This window comes from Cetorhinus maximus, chromosome 9 (genome assembly GCF_964194155.1).
Source record: "Cetorhinus maximus chromosome 9, sCetMax3.hap1.1, whole genome shotgun sequence".
Lineage (NCBI taxonomy): Eukaryota > Metazoa > Chordata > Chondrichthyes > Lamniformes > Cetorhinidae > Cetorhinus > Cetorhinus maximus.
This window is the reverse complement of record NC_135887.1, coordinates 92,454,388-92,476,733: the sequence shown is the minus strand read 5'-3', so window position 1 is coordinate 92,476,733 and position 22,346 is coordinate 92,454,388. Positions and strand designations below refer to the sequence as shown.

Sequence of the window (22,346 nt, the reverse complement as noted above, 5' to 3'; positions counted from 1 at the left end):
AATGGTTATAGACAGGTTAAGAAGGATGAGGAGGGAAAGTTTACCTTTGTCACAGGCATATAGGATGTAATTTGTGACACTAGTAAGAGCTGTTTCGTTAGTATGGCAGGGCGGAAACCTGACTGGATGGATTCAAATATGGAGTTTGGTGGAAGGTGGAAACAGATTTGGGAGGGGACAACATGTTCAAGGACTTTGGAGAGGAAAGGTCAGTTGGAGATGGGACTGTAGTTTGTGAGGATGATGGCGGTCAAGGGTTGATTTTTTTGAGGAACGGGGTGATGACAGCAGATACAGATTTAATATTCTAATGCCTTTATTGCCCAAGCTTTGTACAAAATATACAAATTATAATGCACACATACAATTTAAACACTGGGTTAAAAACACTACTTGCTACTAATGTGATAAATGGGGTTGTTTGTTCAAGCATAGGCAATACTTCATGTGATAGGTGGTAGTTGAGTTGTAAGCTGTTTACAATACAAAGGCACTGGGGTGAAATCAAAGTATCATCAGTGTGATATCCAAGAGGTTCTCTTATTCTTTTATTGACAACATTTTTGGCATGAAGACTGCAGAGAAATTTTTATAAAAGGATAATGGACTCAGCTGTTGTGTTTCCTATTAACTAAAGTACTCAGGTAATTGCCTCAACCGTTCAGAGAGATGTTGCTTGATATCCCTTTTACCAATGTCGTAAAACGGTAGTCCATTCACTTTCAGGAATTCATGCATGTTTGGGAAAATTTCAGTGGCATTTTACTCTAAAAATGAGCCCAGAATTTCAGTTTTTTAAAAATCATTGACTCAATTTTGTCCTGGACATTAAAGATGTTTACATTCAGCTCTTGAAGTCCTAGATTTAACACATTGAGGCAAGAGAATATTTCTAACAAGTAACCTTTGAGAATCAGACCATGACATGCAGGCAGTAAGAATGGGAGGTCTGTAAAGCATAATTGGACCTTGGAGTGAAATTCAACTGAACATGTGAAGACCTTGTCATGTGACTGCCATCGAATCTTTGTGTGGAGCAACAGATTGACTCACTTGCTTCCCATCTCATTACATAGAGCAGAAAATATTTTAGAACTCAAGAGTCGAACTTTTATAACATTTACCATCCTCATAGCATTGTCGGGCACCTCCTTAAGTTGGTAGACATGCTTTTGGCAGCAAGTGCTTCCCTATCTACTCTGAAATGCACCCACATCACATTGGGAGGAACTGCTCTGATATATATTGCTACTCCCTGTGATTGACTTTGCTCCGTCAGTGTAGACGGTAACATATTGTGACCAGACGATAGCATGCTACTTTATGAAGCTGTCAAGCAATCAGAATATCTCCTCAATTGTTGTTGTGGTAGGCAGTGACTGACGGAACAAAGGATTCTCCACACCACACATACACTCAAAGGTGAGCTATGCCTTCCACATCTGTGGTTTCGTCGAGTTACAAGGCAAAATACTGGTTAAAGACAGAGTTCACTAATTGAGTGAGGACATAACTGGAGTTGCCATTAATTCAACATAGCAGTCTGTTGTTTGATAATGGCACTAACTGAATTAATTTTGGGCTTCTCTCCAACCACAGTTCTTGCCTGTCTGCAACTGCAGATGTTGTTAGGTCCTCTGTTATGGCATGAGGTTTTCCCCATTTCGTATCTCTGTAACTAAATAAGAGCCTTAATGTTGTCATCAGCAGCTACGGAGTACAAAACTATCTTCCTGGCCATTAATTGCAACAGCACCTCTGTGCCTCAGGGAGATCAGTTTAAGGTTTTAAAATTTACATAAAGGAAAAAAAAAATTTAAAACGTCCCCTCATGTGACAGTGTCACATGAGCTGGGGCATGCCAATGATTTTTTAAAATAATTTTTATTGAATTTTTAAGCACTTCATGAAACCTCATCCCACCCGTGGATGAGGTTTCATGAAAAATGCGAAGGCTGCCTGGGCTCTTTACCTACCCGCCAACCTTAAGGTTGGACAGGCAGCTCATTTAATTGTTTTAATTAGTTTTTAACAGGCCTTAACAGGCCTTTGGCAGTTCAGTGGGGCGCGCAGCTGACTCGGCTGCGCATCTGCCAAACTGAAAATCTAAATTGACGCACGGTGACGTCGGGACGCCTGCCCGGCATCACCGCGCGTCACTTTACGCATCGGTGAGCGGGCCCCGCCCCCCCGCTCGTCGACCGGAAAATTCTTCCCCATGTTTTGTTTCCAAGTGTCTGCACAAAAGAGATGGTTGTAGACTGTTATTCAACAGGAATGCACCACATAACACACTCCAGATGAAGGCATTCACTGGCTCCAGTCCAAGTAAATCTCAATTTGATATTTTTTTTGTCATATTTACGTCCCTTTACTATAGATCCTGTTTTGTGCCTGATGTCAGCGTTTCACTTCACAGACTGAGTTTCACATGTTCAGTCAGTAGTCGTCTCACCAGTGACTTCAGCATGTGTACTGGTGCTGGAAAGACAAATTTCATTAATTCGCTTCTCATCCCTGATACTTTGTGTGTTCTTAACACTATAGGTCTTTAGCTATCTCCCCATTTTTCACTGTTACGTTCCTGCAGATATAACATGACCTGTACAACCAAAAGAAAAGTAAACTTAGTTCTGAGCTCAGTTAGACCGGACAGTTGCTGGACAACTGAAGCCACATTGTAGTGCACAGCGGTTGGGGGAGAGGACTCTGTATACCATTATCTGTGAATTTGTGTTCTCATTGGTAGATTTTGAAGTAAATTAGCTACTTTATATAATGAATTCCCACAGAGTTTTAACAGTTCGTATGGGTAGCCTGTATAAAAATAAGAGAAAGAAAATAATACCCACTATTAGATAATTTCTCCTGCTTACTCGGAACTCCATCCATCACCACCGCACACCCACCCCCCCTTCCCCAGAGATGTCTTACGTACCTCAGTTGGAGACCCCTTGTAATATAGCAATACCCTCCTCACTGGTATGAGTACAAGCACAATTAATTGAATTTAATTACTTTTGGGGTGTAGGTTTGATTGAAGTTGACAAAAGGAGATTGGTGTTAGTGAATTATACATTGAGATGATTCTCATGTAAGGGTTTGACGAATGACTGGAATAGTGGATAACTGAAGGATTGAAAACAGCCATTCCACTGTAATATGTCTTTATTTAGGAAGATTTTCTACATGTACAAATGCTTTTGCTCTTACTTTTTCTACCTTCGAATGTTTGCTATTTGTGTGCTTATCAAAGCAAGGGATATGCCATTCCTGTGAAGCATAACATTCTTTACTTTGTTTTGGCCTGTGGTTATACATTCACATGTCAAGTATAACATAGGTTGGATACAAGGTAAAATTCCCTCCACTCTGCTCCAACCAGGTGGTTTAGCTCCAGCCTCAAATGAGGATCACTTTCATTTCCCTATGCTTTGCAGGCTATCCGATGAGAGTGACAATTTGTGACAGGTGGGCCTGAAGACTCTCACAACTGGATTTAAAATGCTCTAAATTCATTTAGAAGAGGAATCTTTTATAGCCAGTGGATGGATGAGAACTTCACCCCATCAGTTTGGGTTGTAGGGGGGCACATGCTCTAGGGCCACGCACAGCGGGTAACCCAAATGCTGAGTGTTAAATCACATGAGCAATAGGAAAAATCAGGGGCTTCTTTGTACAACATGCGTAGACTTAAAGTACTTTGAAATCTGTGAATGAAAACAGCAGCAGTGCATAAGCAGTGCAATAGAGTCAGCATTTAGCAATAAAAATCCACTGTAAATTGCATAGCTCTTAACATCTAGTTAATATTTTTGACATTATATAAATTAAACTTAGTTTAATCTCTTCCTTCACCCGTATAAAATGGTATAGCCATTTGAACAGCGATCTTTTTAAATTTTGTGTTTAGTTTTTTTTAGATATAAAAGTTGCTGCTGTTAGATCATAGTAATTTATCAGTTGCTGGTAATGCAGCTAATGAACCAAATAGTAGCCACAGAGACAAAAAGGATATTGCCTGAACAGTGCATTGGGCACCAACTTAACTCCCTGCTTCTTGCGGTTAGCAAAAAAGTCAGTTGTGAGGCATCTATTCAGTATCTTAACCTTAAAAGCTGTGATGCAAGTATCTGGGGCTTCTAAAGCTCTGGAGAGCAGAAAAAGGCACATTTTACTGGGCATACTGCTCCTCAGCTTTTCACTAAAATTCTAGCTCACCACATTTGGGTTGGTGAGTTATGTAAAAACTATAGCCTGCCAACTTTAAGTGGAAGAGGTGATGCAGCATGGGAATTCTGGCCTAGGCTTTGCGGTGGTAGCTATGACAAAACTGTCAGAATTCAGTATCATTACTCCGCCAAAACTGACAGCAACTTTAACACATGCACAGATAAAAGTGGAAATCCAGAAGTTGCTCTAAGTGATTCCATGCTCCTCCAGAGAGTGTCCTCCTGCAGTCTCAAAAGACCAAAATCAATTGGAAATTACAGAACTGATAAAAGCTTACACTCTTATGCTCTTTGTCTTGCTGTAAAAATGCTTGATGAAAGTTACATCTTGTTGAATTAGGCGTAACTGTGTTTTTAACAGCATACTAAGTTCCGAATTGCAGCTAATCTCCTTCACTGGTTCTGAAAAGCTAAATTTGTATTTATGCAGTATCAAATTTCTCCATTATGGTAAAAAAAAATCCACATTTTGTCAGTTAATTTATGATATTTTAGCTTCTATTTAAATCCAAACAAAATCATTTATTTTGCTCTCTAAAAATTTAAATTTAAAGTGAAGGGTAATCAGTGCTTTCAGCTTCCTGAAATAAAAACAGAAAATGCTGTAAAAACCCAGCAAGTTTGACAGCATCTGAGAAGGAAACAGATGTGTGAACTTTCATCAAAATGTATCTGCATCCAGTGACCGCAGTATTTTGCTTTTGTATTAGCTTTTAATTTCCTCGTTTGCTATCTCCATAATACTTGCTATTGTGATACTTCAATCTATTTGGCTACTTACCCTGTTTAATGACATCACTGTTAGCTGGAAGCCTGGAGAATCCGTTGATGTGGTGCCAGATTTAAACTTCCATCAGGAAAGGGTAAATCCACTCCACAGATCACTAGATTTATGTAGGCAGCTTTCTCCAAGGTCGGTGATGAGCGCTGTTGCTTTGTTGCTGACTGCAAAATCCAGCCATTAGGTCTGAAATCAGGAAAAGCATCAAGATGCCACAGGACAGATTTAGTGAAGTCAAAAGAACCATCCAAACAAATGATTGCTGTGGAAACTTTGTAATATATAGCATTGTATTGTTAATCCAGTAGAATGAGAAGGTTAATATGGTGTTTGTAAAAGTAAGAAAAAATGAATGAAACTATCAGCTCAAAGGCATCCAGTATAAAGTGGTGGGTTCAGAAGTAATCAGTGAGCCAATTGGCTATAGGGATCTGCAGCATGAATTAATGCAGCATTTTCTGTTTATGTGGGAAGATAGATTTTGTAATCAGCATGAAGCAAAGGCCCTCACAACTGACCCACAAAGATTTAGCAATCTCTTTGGCATGCATTTTCCCTTTTCTGACATTGGTTTGAATGTAAAGGACAGGTATGACTGACAAATCTGATTGAATTTTTTAAAAAGATGATTAAAGTCATGGACAGGTGAATGAATGTTATTGTTATGAGCCTTATGAGATACTCTAGTTAACTAAGTTCATGGAATTGAAGGCAAATTATTGACCTGGTTAGAAAATTGGCTGAGCACAAAGGAGACAGAATAGGGGTAATGGGCAAGTGCTTCTAAATGGCAGGATGCGGCTGGTGGCGTCCCACAAGGATTTGGAGCCTCATTATTCAGTCTATTTATTATTGACTTAGATGATGGGATAGAAAGCCACATATCCAAATTTGCTGATGACACAAAATTATGAAGTATTGTAAGCGGTGTCAATGGGTAAAACAGTGACAAATGGATTTCAATGTAGGTAAATGTGAGGTTGTCCACTTTGTATCCAAAATGGATAGAAGGGGGTACTTTCTAAATGAAAGCTAGAAATAGTGGAGGTCCAAAGAGACTATGGGATTCAGATACACAGATCATTAAAATGTCACAGTTACAGGGAATAATCAAAAAGGCTAATGGAATGCTGGCCTTTATATCCAGAGAAATAGAATACAAGACAGAAATCATGATTTAGCTGTACAAAGCTCTGGTTGGACTACACCTGGAATACTGTGGGCACCACACCTTACGAAAGATATATTGGCCTTGGAGGGACCGCAGTGTAGATTTGCTTAGAATGATACCTGGACTCCAAGGATTAAGCTACGAGGAGAGGTTAAACAAACTATGGTTGTATTCCCTATAAATTAGAAGGTTAAGGAGTGATATGACTGAAGTTTTCAGAATATTACAGGGAACAGATAGGGTAGATTGGGAGAAATCATTTCTGACGGTTGAGATGTCAAGGACTGGAGGCATAGTCAAAAATTTACAGCCACACCTTAAATTAGCAAACAATTCTTCACGTAAAGGGCAGTAGAGGTTTGGAACTCTTTTCCACAAATGGCAATTGATGTTAGCTGAATTGTTAATTTTAAAACGAAGATTGATCTATTTTTGTTAACCAAAGATATTAAGGGATATGGGGCAAAGGAGGATATGTAGAGTTAGGTCACAGATCGGCCTTGATCTTATTGAATGGTGGAACAGACTTGGGGGCTAAATGGTATACTCCTGTTCCAATGTTTCTATTCTATGGCCAAGTGAATGGGATCTCCAGCTGTTCAGCAATAGAATGTCATTAAGCAGGGTAAGCAGCCAAACACACTGAAATATTAACACAGTCAGCAAAGCAGGAAATAAAATGTGATGAATTTTTCAATTTTAATTAACATTTTACAGACAAAATAAATGATCAGGTCATTCACATGGGATTCATTGAAGCTGGAATATCATAAACTTTTTTTAAAATTGTTTCAAAAATATGATTTTTTTTATCATATTGGGGGATTTTGGCATTCCACAATCATAAAATTAGTTTTCCAGGGTAAGTGAGGCTATTAAGCAGTAACAATGAACACAATATATCATTTTTAAGAGATTTTATTGTGAGACTGGTCACGTATAAAGGCAAGTTTTCATCAGTGCAATAATTCCAATCTGACTGCAGTCCCGAGGAGACTTCAATGGTGCATCCTATGGCAAAGAGCAGAATCACTGACAAGAACTTCTGGATTTCCACATTTTCCTGCAGATGTTTGGACTCCACCAGTTGCGCCAATTTCAGAGGTACTGAATAACGGTAATGCTAACAATTCTGACCTTGTTACTACTGCAAAATCTGGGCAATTGTAAGGCTAGTGAATCCTTTTATTTCCATATGACCAGGACAGAATTCCAAAAAAAGAGCCTGCATTTATATAGTACCTTCCAAGATCTCAGGATGTCCCAGAAGCAATTTACAGCCAATGGTTTACTTCTGAAGCATTTTTTAAATGTAGGAAATGTAATAGCCAATTTGTGCACAGCAAGCTTTCACAAAGATTAAATGATCAGATTAACTGTGTTAGATTTTGCTTGAGGGCTAATTGTTGGCCCGAACATCGGATAACTCCCCTGCTCTTCTTCAAATTGCCCCATGGGATTTTTTTACTTCCTCATGAGGGGGCAGATATGGCCTTGGTTTAATAATTACACAGTATTTTTGGTTAAAAAATCCAGCTGTAACATTCATGAGCTTTTTAAATAATCCCCAAATGTTCCAGATTCAGAGTAGATGGACCAAAGTAGGTATTAGCAGAGTGCATCACAAACAAAGTGTAAAAGCTGGGAATTTGGTGCAAGTGAGAATTCAGTGCTGAGGGCATGGGAAAGACAGGCAAGTATTTAATTTAATCTACTCTACTCATAACTTAAACTAGATCAAGTGCTTAAAAGGTTAAAAACCATAAACCAAGTTTATTAGATACATAAGACTAATTAATTAAATAATAAAACATGGTTAAATAGGGATGGCCGTGCAGATGGCGTGTCACAACTGCAGCATGTGGGCGTTGTGAAGAGCTTCATGATCCCATGTCTGAAGTGTCTACACCTCAAGAAACTTTAACTCAGAGTTGTTGAGCTGGAGTCTGAAGTGTCTGGCTCCCTGTGGGTATTAGAGAGGTGGAGAGATTCCTGGACACTTTGATCCAGGAGACAGTCACATCTTTTAGGAAATGGTAAAGGTTTGGTTAGTGGTCATGGACAGTATTGTGTGACTGCGAGTCAGGCAGGTAAGGCGTCTCCACTGATGATGCTGGAAGATCCTCAGCCACTCCCCTTATCCAAGAGACTAGGTTCTTGTTGCCTGTGGATGAGGGCAGTCTGTAGAGTGGATGAGCAAATTGACCATGGCGCTGTGGTATAGGAGGTCATTCAAGTGGAGGGAATGAAAGGAACATAGTAATGGTCGAAGACAATATAGACAGCGGAACAGATAGTGTTCTCTGCAGCTGCCACCGGGGGTTCTGGAAGTTGCATGCCTGACTGGTTCCAGTTTTAAAGACATTGCCTCATGCCTGGAAAAGGACTTGCAGTGGTAGAGGGAAGATCCATTTGTTGTAGTCTGCATAGGAACTAATGGCTTAGGTAGAATGAGATTCTGTTGAGGAGTCCGAGGAGCTAGGATCCAAGTTAATAGGCAGAGCCTCAAAGGTAATAATCTATGGATTACTATCTGAGCCATGCATAAACTGACATAGGGTAAACAAATCAAAGAGTTGAATGTGTGCCACAAAGACTGGTATGAGAGACGGGGGTTTTAATTCATGGGGCACAGGCACCAGTATTGGGAAAGAGGGAAATATTCTGTTGGGGTGGGCTTCTGCAAGGTTTACTGATGTCATCCTGGAGGTCATACCAGAGTCTGTGTGGGAAAGGTGAGGTGGCTGAAGGCAATCCAGCCAAATCAAGCAAACCTTGCTGGAGGTGGCCAAGCAGTTGAGCACCACAGGGTCGTCAGGTGGACCTGGGTGCAGTGCAAAAAGAGATTCAATTACCTTCTTTGTTCTGGCATGGTGAGTACAACATAACACCCAGATGAAGGGTATGGATACACTCCTCATATGAGAGCGTAGCACAACTTCAGCTGCATTGGGAAGCCTCAGCTCTGCAGAGGCACCTGCTGTAAGAGGCAAGTTCTCATGATCTCTTTCTAATGTCTCCCACATGGCCGGTTGTGGAAGGGTGCATGTCACTGCAGCATTACCAGGGTCCTCAGAAGACATGAAAGCCACAAAGCCATGTCATCGTACAAGCGCACAGTTCACCAGTGCATATACATTCACATCAGTGGGTCCCCATGCACGGTTAGAAAGGATGGCACTAGTTGACAGCCACGTCAATGGTGAGCAGGAGATGAGAAAGGCAGAGGTAGCTGTGGGCAGTCCCCCTTGGAGGATGAAGGACAGATACATCCATTCTCAGCTAGTGCAGATGCAGTTATGGGAGTAACAAGCAAAAGGCAGATCTACTTTGATTAGCAGCACGAGATGTGTGCCCAAATGTTGGAGTTCCCTGATGCAATGTGCAGTTATGGGTTGAAATGGAGGAGTCCATTCAGCTGATGGATAGATAGGTTCTTGATTGACAAAGGAGTAAAGGGTATAGGGGGTAGACAGGAAAGTGGAAGTGAGGCTATAATCAAGTCAGCCATGATCTTATCAAATGGCAGAGCAGGCTTCAGGGACCGAATGGCTGCCTTCTCATAATTCATATTTTCATATGTGCACCAACATGGCTCAGGGTTTTGAATGCATGAATTCCTCCATTCAGAGTGTGGGCCAACCTCATGGAGAGCTTCACGCTCCAGCACTCTGAGTAGCTGCAGGAAGAGCACGCTGACAGAATATGCTCTGTAGCACTAATGGGTGTGTGGTACTGAGTAAATGCCAATCACACCCCCAGATGGTGATTGGCATCCAGCATTGCTGTGGCGTAAGGGCTGAGGCAGTCACCAATGAGGAAGGGTGCCATCCCTCACAAGGCACATCATTATCATCAGCCTTCTTGACCCCTCTGATTGAAGGACCATCAATGCAGCAGAGCCCTGTGACAGAGGCTTCCCCTGCATTGAGAAAAGGGAGGCCACTAGCAAAGGGCCAAATCCACACTAGTGGTATCCTTGCAGGGGCTGAAAGGTAGCCAAATCCACACTGGTGGTATCCGCTCAGGGGCTGTAATAGAAGACTGTGTCAGTGACATCTGTGCAGAGTACGAATAAATAAATAAAATAGTCAGGGCAGGGGAAAAATGGATTGATCTAAGTCACAGGAGCTGTTTGTGCTGGAGAGGGAGAGAGAGAGAAAGGGAGAGGGGTACCTCTAGGGAGTTAATGAGTAGTGACAGGCAGGAGCAGAGGAAATAGGAGCTTCAGTCAGTTTGATTGTCCCTGTAGATTCACACATCTGTAGGACTGCTACTTTTCTCTTGAGGTATGGTGCATATTTCCAATCTGCGAAAACTTTGTGCTGACACTCGATTAAGTCCTGTATATGTTGGTCATTTCCGCCAACCTAGTCACAATGTTTTCTGGTGGATGGAGAGGCCTCTTCGCAGGTACTTATGGTGGATGTCAAGGTCAACCAGGGACTATGGACCTATTGTAGCTCCTGGTGGCTGGAGGTTGAGGTTGGCAGGGAGGCACTGAGAAGGGCCACCTTAGTGCTATCTTAAATGAGTGGCCAAGAAGGTGGCAGTTGGAGTATAATGTGGGGAATGAGAGGTTATGCACATTGGTGGGAGTATTATAAAACAAGAATTTGTTAAATGGTGAAAATCTATGAAATGTTGGTAGAGAAATTTGTGTATTCTTGCGCAAAAGGTTAACATGCTGGGATAGCAAGCAATTAAGACAACAAGTCACAGAATCACACAGTGCAGAAGAGGCCCTTCGGCCCATCAAGTCTGCACCGACACATGAGAATCACCTGACCTACCTACCTAGTCCCATTTACCAGCACTTGGCCCATAGCCTTGAATGTTATGACATGCCAAGTGCTCATCCAGGTACTTTTTAAAAGGATGCGAGGCAACCCGCCTCCACCACTCTCCCAGGCAGCACATTCCAGACTGTCACCACCCTCTGGGTAAAAAAGTTTTTCCTCACATCCCTCCTAAACACCCTGCCCCTCACCTTGAACTTGTGTCCCCTTGTGACTGACCTTTCAACTAAGGTGAATAGCTGCTCCCTATCCACCCTGTCCATGCCCCTCAATCTTGTACACCTCGATCAGGTCGCCCCTCAGTCTTCTCTACTCCAACAAAAACAACCCAAGTCTATCCAACCTCTCTTCATAACTTAAATGTTTCATCCCAGGCAATATACTGGTGAATCTCCTCTGCACCCCCTCCAGTGCAATCGCATCCTTCCTATAATGTGGCAACCAGAACTGCACACAGTACTCCAGCTGTGGCCTCACCAAGGTTCTATACCATTCCAACATGACCTCCCTACTTTTGTAATCTATGCCTCAATTGTTAAAGGCAAGTGTCCCATATGCCTTTTTCACCACCCCACTAACATGCCCCTCCGCCTTCAGAGATCTATGGCCACACATTCCAAGTTAACTTTGTTCCTCAGAACTTCCTAGTATCATGCCGTTCATTGAATAATTCTTTGTCAAATTACTCCTTCCAAAGTGTATCACCTCACACTTTTCATGGTTAAATTCCATCTGCCACTTATCTGCCCATTTGACCATCCTGTCTATATCTTCCTGTAGCCCAAGACACTCAACCTCACTGTTAACCACCCAGCTTATCTTTGTGACATCCGCAAACTTACTAATCCTACCGCCCACATAGTCATCTATGTCGTTTATATAAATGACGAATAATAGGGGACCCAGCACAGATCCCTGTGGTACGCCACTGGACATGGGCTTCCAGTCACTAAAGCAGCCTTCTGTCATCACTCTCTGTCTCCTACAACTAAGCCAATTTTGAATCCACCTTACCAAATTACCGTGTATCCCATGTGCATTTGCCTTCTTTATAAGTCGCCCATGTGGAACCTTGTCAAAGGCTTTGCTGAAATCCATATAAGCTACATCAACTGCGCTACCCTCATCTACACACCTGGTCACCTCAAAAAATTCAATCAAATTCATTAGGCATGACCTCCCTCTGACAAAGCTATGCTGACTATCCCTGATCAAACCTTGCCTATCTAAGTGGAGATAGATTCTCTCCTTCAGAATTTTCTCCAATAGTTTCCCTACGATTGACGTGGCACTCATTGGTCTGTAGTTCCCTGGCTTATCAAATGGTAAGTTGGTCTTTATTGCAAGAGGGTTGGAGTCCAAAAGTAAGGAAGTCTTGCTATATTGCGTAGGGCTTTGAAGACCACACTGAGCACCTGTGTACAGTTTTGGTCTTCACACCAAAGGAAGAATATGTTTGCCTAAAATGGCGTTTAGTAAAGGTTCATTAGATTTACTCCTGGGTTGAGGAGGTTTTCCTAGGAGGAGAGATTGAATTGAATGGGCATTTATTCTCTGGCATTTAGAAGAATGAGAAGTGATCTAATTGAAACATAAAAGATTTGAGCTGACTTGACAGGGTGGATGCTGAGAGTCCATTTCCCATGACAGGGGAGTCTAGAACCAGGGATTATAAATTATAAGATAAGGGCATGGCCATTTCAGACTGAGATGAGGAGAAATTTCTTCATTCAGAATTGTGAATCTCTGGAATTATTTATCCCAGAAGGCTGCATATGCTAAATTGTTGAGATAATCCAAGGCTGAAATCAGTAGATTTTGAACGCTTAAAAGAAACAAGGGATATGGGGAATTATGTTGAGGTCAAAGATCAGCCATGATCTTATTAAATGGTGGAGTAGGCAAGAGGCAGTACAGTCTACTCCTGCATCTATTTCTTACATTACAATAGATGCAAGACATATGGAATAATAGCAGAGAATGCTGGAGACTCTCAGCAGGTCAGGCAACATTTGTGGAGAGATATAGAGAGTCAATGCTTTAGTTTGATGAACTTGCATCAGAACACAAGCAGGATTGTCCGGTCCAAAGACAACGGACTTTTGGCCACTCTCCAAATTTTCCAGTCCCACCCGCGACAATGCCCGCCACTGGTGGGACCGGAATATCCTGGCCTATGAAGCTGTCCTTAAAGTGTATGTTTATGTGGGCATTTTTTCAATTGTGCAACCTTCTGGAAAATTAGGATTGTTTTGTAGGTATTAAGCATTGCTCGTTAGAAGAAATTGAATGATCGTTTCCTGTGTCACATACCATGTTTAGCAACAATTTTTTTCTTCATACCCAGGTAGTCTACATCAATGAAGGTAATTTCCTCTTCCATAGGAATTAGCACCTAAAACAAGTGATCAGTTTGCCTAAAATGAAAACTATCAGGAAAATATTGCAAAATTGAAACACACTGCAAGAACATTTTTTCTGCTTGCAGGAGAGTAGGATTATTGGAACATTGGCTTTTCTCAGACAGGCTGACTGATTATGTAGCCTCTGGGAATAATACATTTAAGCTCTCAATAAACTTCTTAATTGGTTCCACTTAATTGATATTCGCAAGTCATAATGTCAACATCAAATCACCAAGGCCTGTGAAACAGGTGGTTACGTAAAAAAAGGTTGGCTAACCAGAACAGAAAAAAATCTTCTTTGCCTCTGCCTCCAAGGTGCAGTTTTCAAATATATTTCAGGCCTTAATCATGGAGATTGCTGTTAAATCTGTCAGGACCATGGGGTATATTGAATTCTTGTCTCCAACATTTAGATAAAGCAATCCACTTCATTAGCATTGGAGCAGAAGCACATCTGGCACTTGAACTTATAGGGTCCAGTGGCCAGAAATAGTTGCCTACAGGAGGGAAGGGAGTCTCTGAAGTTGGCATCCTTCTCCTTTGCAGGTATATAACATCCCTCCTTCTCTGTACCTCCTCCACTAGGACCTCCAGGGCTGCATCCAAGAATGTTTCACCTCTCCCTCAGCCATCCTGTAACATGGTGCTGTGTTCCAGCTAGGACACCATAAACTTTCAGTGGAAGTGAATGCAAGGAGCCTGCAACAACCATTGCATTAAAATTGTCCCTAATCAGTACCTGAGTGCTAAACCTGCAGCTTTCTGGTTTAGCACCTTCAAGCAATTCAAATTATAGTAATGAGCAAGTAGATGCAAACTTACACACTAGTTTTATTAGCACAGCATCCATTTTGTACTCTGTCCAAAATAATTATTTCCTAGTCCCAGTCCTTTGTTCTTTCCCTTATTTTTATTTCCCCCTTCAAGTATATATCCAATTTCCTTTTGAAAGTTAGTACTGAACCTGCTTCCACCACTCTCAGGTACTGCATTCCAGATCACCTTAAACGCCAACCCTTCTGCCACTGGAAACAGTTCCTAATTTACAGCAAGTCTTCGCTTTAAGTCTCCCTGCTCATTTCATTTTAAGTTGATTATTCTGTTATGACCGCAGCCCCCCACCCGGGCAGGGTCCCCCAATTTGTTATGGTCCCGGATGAGATAACAAAATTGGGGTCCAATTTGGGGTATGCACCCAGTTGAGCAGGAATCAACTGCTCTCCTTCTTTAATCAACGCCTTCGGATCCCTTGCCTCGTGGATACCTTTTACCAGTCCAAACTTATTTATGTTCTGGAAGGAGCCAATTTAACCAGGCTTTCTTGCATCAAAGAAAGAGCAAGTTTATTAGTCACTAAAAACCCCAAGAAAAAAAAAAGAAATGCAACACACACTGATCAGAAGTGAGAGGTTGAGTCCAAAAATAAAAGTTAAAAAAAAAGTATACCACTTTGTTCTCCAAAATTTGGCCCAACACAGCTTCCTGCCAAATGGAGCTGGAAACAAACTGATCAAGAGAGAGATCTCTTTACCTTCCAGGAATTCTTCCCCTTTTGTTGCCCTTTGCCCTGTTACTATCCCAGTCTATATAAGACTAGCTGAACAACCCCATTATCACTACACTGTAGTTCTTGCGCCTTTCTGAATTTGCATGCAAAGTTGTTCCTCTTTTACTATTTGGTGGTCTATAATATTCATCGAGTGGTATAGTAGCTCCTCTACTGTTCCTTAATTCCAATTGAAAGGTTTTTGTCTTTGACCCCTCAACCACATTTTTGTCTAGTGCTGTAATAGTTTTTTGATCAATACTGTCACCACCACCCACCCCCTTCATTTCATCATTTTTCCCTAACTACCCAAAGCTAGGAATGCCAAGTTCCCAATCTTCCCATTTTTGAGCCAGGTCCCCATTATTGTCACTACATCCTAGTTCTATGTGGTGACTTGTAGTGTGGTAAATAAGTTTGGTAAGCCACAGGCACATTTATGCACATGCATTCCAAACTTACCATTTCACCTTTGCTCCCTGTCTGGTCTCTCCTATTTCAAAAACTTTACTTGTATTTGTCTCTCCCAGTTCTCTGTACACAAACAATATTAATATAAAAATAAGAGAATTATGTTAGAAATGTTCCACTATTTTATACTGATCTCAGGAGTTTTAAAGGTGGTATAAGCCTTTAGACCATTATATCATTTACACTGTAAATCTTTATTTTGTTTAGTTTGCTGTCTCAGTCCTTTTGCTTTTCTTTTTGAAAACGTTATACTTCTCACATTGAACCTTTCTTTCCTAACCCCAATATTCCTTTGAACTAGGTACTTTTTTTTTTAAAAAAAAGGGGTTTTCATTGCCTAAAGAAAGAATCAGGCAACGTATAAGATGGGCAGCCAATTTAACCCAGACTGTTTCCCACCGAACAGGTTAGATTGACATTCAACCGACTGTTTTTCCAGCCAATGAAAGTCTAAATTGTCACACTTACATTATAATTGCAACCAGGCCAAATTTGGACACAAAAGCATGGTCAAACCAGGAAATATATTTCGCACATGCTACACTTATTAGCAGCCCATGAAGCTGGAAAACACTTGAACATGTAATCTCAACTGTGGTTCTGTATGGGGTGATGTATAATCTTCCATGCATCAAGGTCTCCTTACATCATGCATCACTCACCTATTGAGACAACAGGGAAGTGAGCTGCCTCCTTGTTCTATCAAAAGGCCAGAAGTAGCTGTACAAGACTCCTCCTTTAGATTTTTCCTGTCACCCTATGGGAAAGCCATTCTCCTAACACCTGAATATACTCCTGTGTACATTATACAATAAGACTATATTAGAAATGTGCAAAACTCCTGTATATTAAATGTTATAAATGACATAAGTAATACAAAGGCTTAACAATACTCAATGTTTCACTATTAGCTACACGTACTGTTTGGTGATACACTAGCATAAATTTTAACAAAATGGTGAAACTGATTTGATGTGTACATCTTGCACTTTAGTGCATTGTATTTCACTGCTCACAATAGTCTTGCTCTACATTAGAGACACCAACTGCAGATAGCGTGGCCACTTCGTTGGACACGCCCATTCAGACCGCAAGCATATTCCAAAGCTTCCGGTGGCCTATCATTTTAATTTAATTCTCCACCTTGCTCCCACAATGACTATTCGGTCCTAGCCTCCTGCAGTGTTCCAACAAAGCTCAAGGAGCAGCACTTCATCTTTTGAGTAGGCATTTTGCAGCCTTCCAGATTCAGAGCTCAACAATTTCAGAATGTAACCTTTGACCACATTCTTTTCTTGGCTGCTTTAGGTTTCACTTTTGTCTTTTTTGCTTTAGACAGCAGTTGATCATTATTATGCCATTCTGATCTCCTTAGACATCTTTCACTTTACATTGTCCCATTACCACTCCCTTTGGTCCTGCACCACCAACCATTTTACCATTTAATCTCTCCTGTCTTCCACCCTGTGATAGACATTCCCTTTTGTTCCTTTTCCCCCCACCCTCTCTACTTTCACTTGGTCAAAACCTATTACATTTCTAAATTTTCCCAGTTAAATGAAGGGTCATCAACCCCAATCCCACCAGGTTGTACTGGGCAGAGTGACAACTATAAAATGTTGCATCCAGTAGTTCGTTAAATTAACTCGGTGGTGTTGTGTACCCGAGGTTGTCAACCCTCCAGCTTGTCCTAGAGTTTTCAGGATTGTAGAAACATGGCAAAAGTCAGAGTTTGTGGTGCTGTAGTTTGCATATGTGAACTTCTTGAGCAGTTCTGTCGAAGACCAAACCCAGCCTTGCCTTCAGATTCATGAAGGAGAAATCACTAAAGGCTGCAATTAGTGGGTCACGTCAGAAGGTTTCACAAAATATATCAAGCCACAAATAAAAGGTCTGGTTGCAATAAATATTACAGAACAAACTGTTTTTACAACACGTTTTAACATAGTAAAAAATGTCAATATGCTTCACAGAAGGGTTATTGACAAAATCTAACACTAAGCTACATAGAGATATTAGGACAGGTGACTAAAAGCTCAACCAAAGTAGTAGGTTTTAATGAGCATCTTAAAAGGAGCAGAGAGAGTAGTGAAGTGGAAAGGTTTAAGAGCATTCCAGAGCTTAAGGTCTAGGCAGGTGAAGGCATGGCCAGAAATGCTTTTTTTAAAAAAAATTTCAGTCATAGGATATGGACATAGCTGGGTAGGCCAACATTTATTGCCCATCCCCAATTGGCCTTGAGAATGTGGTGGTGAGCTGCCTTCTTGAACCACTGCAGTCCATGTGTTGTAGGAGCACCCACCGTGCTGTTAAGAAGGGAGTTTCAGGGTTTTGACCCACCAGTCATGAAGGAAGTTTGAGCAATGAAAATCAGGAATGTCCAGGCTGCAAGGTTTGAAGGAGTGCAGAGATCTTGGAGGAGGGAGGGAGAGATTATGGAGAAATTTGATGTCTTAACCTTTGTGTGTACAAACAGAATACAAAATCACATGCATAACTACTGTACTAGACTACAACTTTCATTTTACTTTTCATTTAAAGCACTTGCTAAAATTAAGAATCTTCCACAAGCTTTTGCTTTGTATGATAAAAGCTTCATCCAAAATAAAATCCAGGCAACAGTTAAATAACCATAAAAATATATATATATTAAAATGCCCGAGCGATAAAACTGAACAAAGTACAATTTTTTTCTGTCCAATTGAGCGGTTATAAAATCTTATACACAACTCATGCAGAAAATATAGGAAAATAAATTGAACTGATGGAAGTTCTAAATTCAACAAGCCTAAAAATATAGGTACACCTTAAAATTAGACTTTGCAACAAATAAAAAAGAACACGACAGTTCACTTTTACACAAAATAGTGATCCTTTAACCATTGTCCACAGTTGGCAAATACTTTGCATTTACTTCTTTAAAAGTTGGGTCCTGTTCAGTTGTACATCACTTAGTTATTTCAGAAAAAAAAGTTGGTCCAGTTTTTGCATTTTAAGCACCAAATGCAACACATTTGAATGTCTGAACCAAATAGCATAAAAGGGAAGGTAGCGAGAAAGGGATAAAAGGATATGTTTATAGGAGGAGATGATATAGGATCACAGGAGGCACAAATGGAGTGTAGATACCAGCATAGACCTGTTGGGCCAAATAGGATTTACACCACAAACCATGAAATATATTTGTACAACATATCAAGCTTAAGGAATATAGTTTGAAGTTAAATGTTTTTTTTAATGTTTAAACCAATCCTCTATTAAAGCTTGACATATTTTGTGAATCCACCTCATCAAGGTTTTGACTAATGCAAATTTGACAATCCTACTCATACCAGTCACACCATTTCCTCAGTGTTGATCATCTGTAATACTAACTGTAGCCTTGTGAATTCACCTTCAAGAGAACGATGGCAGAAAAGGGTCTGGCACCAGGAATTTATGCTGTTGATTCATGTGCATAAACATATGCATCCACCACAAACTCGACTTTTGCATTTTATCCCGTATTACTCGCACTTGTACCAGAGGAATTAATCTTCCATTCCTGGAATCCCCAGGGCAATCAAGGAGGGTTGATCAGCTGACTAGCTCAGCGCACTGCCACTCATTGAAGCACCCCAAAAAGTGCCTTGGCTGAGAACTCATGCAGCACAGGCTGGAAAATCAAATGTGGGAATGTCCTGGTCTCTACTATTCAATTCCACATTTGGTAACTGGAGTGTCCAATCATACTATCTTCTTGTGTGTCAGTGAACACTACCACTCAACATTATACGTTTGCAGCATAAACAAATAATTGTATTAAATATCACTAAATTCATTATGGTAAACAGCACATTGAAAGAAACAGTACTTACAGGGTTAATTTGTCATGGACATGGTTTTAGTTTAACATATTGCAGTGGTATTTAAAAGTTAGCATGTAATGGAAAAAAAGAGATGGATTTCTCCTGCACTGTTTGAAATGCTGACATAATGATGTCTGCTTCCAGGGTCATGTCTTGGTTAGAATTTTTTTTTTTGTTTAGAATCTTTTACATAGAGGGAGCAGAGAAGGCAGGACAATTAAATAATTACTGGAAATTATATCTTACATTACAATTGGGGCTGTAGTTAATTGTTTATGCGCAGCTCTGTAGTAAATCATTTTTCTCTAGCATATGAGAGTGTTTCATTCTGAACCCTGCCTTAAAAAGGGTTGTATCTGATATTGGTTCATCTGCAGTTGCTCTCATGAGCTGCAAATGAGTCTCTTACAGGATGTTTTTCTTTACTGTACTGAAATCAAGATTCAAATTAAGACTCTCATTATCATTTACCCTGTTTCCCAGAAACTCTTAACTCTGGAATTATGATCTTCAGATTTTTTCTTGTACAATCTACAGTTTTTGGAAACCCAAACTTAGGATCACCAATTGTTTCATCATTTACCTTGTCCAATCGGGTTTAATTGAGATCAATTTACATTGTGACCTCTATTAATTTCACATTGCAGCTAGCTATGGGAGACACTAAATCTTCCAACACACACCAAAACTGCAATAGAAGACACAGAATCATAACAAATAGCCCTCATCAGGGCCTGGAGTTTGAAGCAACAAGTTGTGAGGTTGATCTTGTTCAATCCCCTCATCAACATTGGTGGTGCCTCCACTACAGCCTTGAATGATCAAGTAGTTTACTCAATTTGAAAAAGAAATCAGCATATGATAGTTGCTACAAAGTAGTAGGCTATTCAATTAGATCATGGCCGATCTGTACCTCAACTCTATTTACCCAACTTTGTTAAAGTTTTCCACCAGACTTTTATGAAAAAGTGCTCTTGATTTCACTCCTGCATGGCTTAGCTCTAATTTTCAGATTTATTCTTACCTTGCTCTGGGTTTCTCTCCACCCAAATCTCTTAATCATCTTAAATATGCTTTAGATCATTCCTAAACCTTCTAGCCACACAAGTCAACATGTTTTGGAAAGTTGATGGAAATGGCAACTCTTTCTTGTAGCTCTACTTGGCATTTTTAGAAATTCATACAAATTATATCAGAATCCTGTACAAAATTACAATTGTCAACAAATTACCTTCTGATTGAGATAATGCTCTACCCTAGAAATCTTGCTTTAGCTGTCATTTCAGTGATGGCCGTAACTCTACAGAAGTAATTTCTTCCACTTGAAATGATATACTGATTTAGTGGATTACAAATTAATAGTTACCACCAATAACAACTACCTGGAAAACTTTCAGGAAAGGATCAGTTGCAATTATTTGACAATCTTCATGTTTGCTTCTGGCTCATACAAGCTAGTTACAGAAATGCATGAACAGCAACCCACAAACCTGTCTAGTACTGGAAATGTTGCTCGGAGCAGCTGAGGCAATGGATCAGTAGATATTTTTCCATCCACGATCCCAGTTGAACCAAATTTGGAAGAAGCCTGGCAATGACCTGCGTTCTTGTCGCAGAGTGTGGTGGAAGTTGAGAAAGAGAAAAAAAACACTAGAAAGTATTAAATACCGAAATTGCCTTGTGATGACTCAAAAGATAGTTATCAACTCAGTGGCTTTCTTCCAGCCTTATGGCCCTTCACAAGCCAGTATGTTATTTGTTTCCTGCTCCCTCCACTCCGCTTATTGACCTCTACTCCTTCAGCCATTACATTGCTGCCCTCTGGAACTCCATCAATACTTCCATCTTATCACCACTTACTCAGTTTTTAAAAGCTTCTTCTCCAACTATGATTTTGACAATTAACTCCTTTCTAATTGTGTGACACTGTTCTATATCCCAAAAAGCACGAAGTTTCTCACTGTCACGTGAACAATGCTGTAGAAATATAATTCATATAGCTGGCACAATAAAGCAGTAGAAGTTTAATGGGACAGCATAGGGTATGATTCAAGGTTCTCTTCCTATTAGGAAATGTGCGATCTAGAGAAGAAAATAATTCAACTAGTTTTACTATAGGCAATATTAGAAACAGAAGCAATCTCTTCCCCTTCCCACCCCCAGGACAAGTTAGAAAGTCTTAAGCAAATAGTTAAATCGATTTCATACCCTTAGCTGTGGAAAATTAGCAACAGTGTAGTCATTGTCTCCACCATGTGGCACATAGTGGCAAAGATCAAGGCAAGCCAACATTTCTACAATCCAGTTAAGCTTGTAGAAACCATGGCATCAGAGAGTTCATTCAAAACATTTATTGCAAATAGAAACATCAAGCTACAGTTTATAACTAAACAAGAATTTCTAAGAATGGGAAACAGCTAATGCATCAAATTGCCTGGAACAATTTTGACACCAGCATTTCACCATCTCTTTCAATCTCCTCCATTATAGCTACCTAATTTGTACCGTACAGTCCAATTACTTTTTCTGGTAAAATTTCACAAATCCATTGCATATCGGTTAACAGCTTGCTCTGACTTTCCTCCTTATTCCCAAACAAAACAAACTGGTGTCCCCTGGTATTCAATGAATAATTTCCTTTCATTAATTTTTGTCCAGCCCTATTATACTTTTCAATGTTAATTAGATTACCTCAGTGCCTTCCATTTTTGCTACGAGTACAGGCTCAACTTCCCTAAACTTTCCATAAAGCAAATTCCTGATCCCTCAAGCCATGTTGGTTACAACCCTTTAGATAGCAACATCATGATGAGGGGTGACCAGATACATACAGTATCCTCAAAATGAGATTTGATCACTCATATGCCAACAGTACAGTTTCTGATTTACATAATACTCGTATTAGTTAATGCAACCTAGTATCTTATTTGTCTTTTATTATGATTTAGAAACCCAGAATAACCCAATAACTCTTTCCACAATGTTATCTATTTAACACAATAAGTCTTTTGGTTCCATGCACATAATGTAATGCTACAACTTGATCCCACTATGTTTAGTGTATAAAAAGCCAAAAGAACTACTGATTGGGAA

General features: G+C 40.2%; 1 protein-coding gene across 1 annotated transcript in view; it reads right to left on the bottom strand.

The window, feature by feature from the left end:
• The window catches only part of LOC144684824 (uncharacterized), a 112,992-nt gene extending 91,080 nt beyond the window's left edge, over positions 1-21,912 (bottom strand). The window contains exons 1-3 of the mRNA XM_078549100.1: positions 20,744-21,912; positions 16,068-16,200; positions 5,014-5,199 (exon numbers count right to left, since the gene is read on the bottom strand). The gene's annotated coding sequence lies outside the window, so the exon portion shown is untranslated. The remainder of the gene's footprint in view (positions 1-5,013; positions 5,200-16,067; positions 16,201-20,743) is intronic.
• Positions 21,913-22,346: the final 434 nt, after the last annotated feature.